Source organism: Austrofundulus limnaeus, unplaced genomic scaffold (assembly GCF_001266775.1).
Source record: "Austrofundulus limnaeus strain Quisiro unplaced genomic scaffold, Austrofundulus_limnaeus-1.0 Scaffold492, whole genome shotgun sequence".
NCBI lineage: Eukaryota > Metazoa > Chordata > Actinopteri > Cyprinodontiformes > Rivulidae > Austrofundulus > Austrofundulus limnaeus.
Genome location: NW_013952894.1, coordinates 186,410 through 187,687, shown reverse-complemented (window position 1 = coordinate 187,687; position 1,278 = coordinate 186,410).

Below are 1,278 nucleotides of genomic sequence, written 5' to 3'. Positions count from 1 at the left end.
CCAACTGTTCAGGAGGATTATTACACCCCTAAAGGTTGTTTCACTGTGGAAGGGGTGTGTACAGCAGGGTGGCCAAAGATTGGTCTGTGGTGGCCATGGCCACCCCTGGCCACCCCCTGGCTCCGCCCCTGCATCTGAGGCGTGACGTAGTGAAATGCAAGATTATAAAAATACGGCGAGCACACTAAAGTACTGTCTTGGTTCGCATAGTTGAACCCTTCCACCTTACAGACGTTAATGAAGATCCTGGGGTGGTTGAAATGTGCACTGACTCCTCCTTTCCTCCTTGTTTGCCTCATGTTTTAGCGGTCTAGATAAGAGTTTAGAGATGATGTGACTTAAAAACGTTGTGTGTTTTTATACAGATTAGGATCCACTGTGTCTTTTACAACAGTCAGTTTATCTGCTACAGTATCATGCAAACTGTTCAGCTGCAGGCGATGTTTTGCTCCTAATTAGACATGTTTCCTTCACTACCCCACASAAGGACTGTTGGTGTGGATGCTTGTGTATTTCTGCACTTGTATATTTAAATGAACAACAGGAGTTGATTTCCTGATGTTTCTCAACTTGCCTTCTCACGTACTTCCTGCTGAGTCTTCATTAAAGTGGACGATTCTGTTCCAAGAAGMTGCAGCTGAGTTAAGAGAAAATGATTTTCACTGCTGGATCTAGAAGCAGCCAYTGATAAGCACTTAGTTTTGGACAGGAATAACAAAGATGCAGTTTGATGAATTGTAAAAGTTTTGACGGCATAAAATGCATTTTCTGAACGGCAGTGGTGGGCACCAGCCCGCTAAAGCACAAATCTGCTAATTGCAGACCTAARTATTTCATTTGCACTTTAGCGCTCTTACTAATTTTTATARTTCATAAGCAGATTTATGCTTTCTAAAATTAAAAWGCAGTACCACTAATAACTAATTATCTACCAGTCATCATTATGTTGAACAGCAGAAGGTATGACTGTCAATGAATCACAACACATGTGATCTATCCAACAGCACCCCTCCCAGATAAACACTCTTATTGTGAAGGTATACTGACTGTTGTCAGCATCCTGACAGAACCGTGGGTCACAGCAGAACCGTGACCCAATTACGTCAAGTATTGAGCTCCAGTGTTTAAACTTTTTTTTTTAAAGGAGCTCCGATTGTAAAGTAAAATAAATCAATACATACAAAATTTTTGTATGGATTACAAACGTCTATTGTTTTTGCTACTGCCTTCCTGCTACATAAGCAGACACAAAGCATTGTGGGAAATCAGAACCGTGAC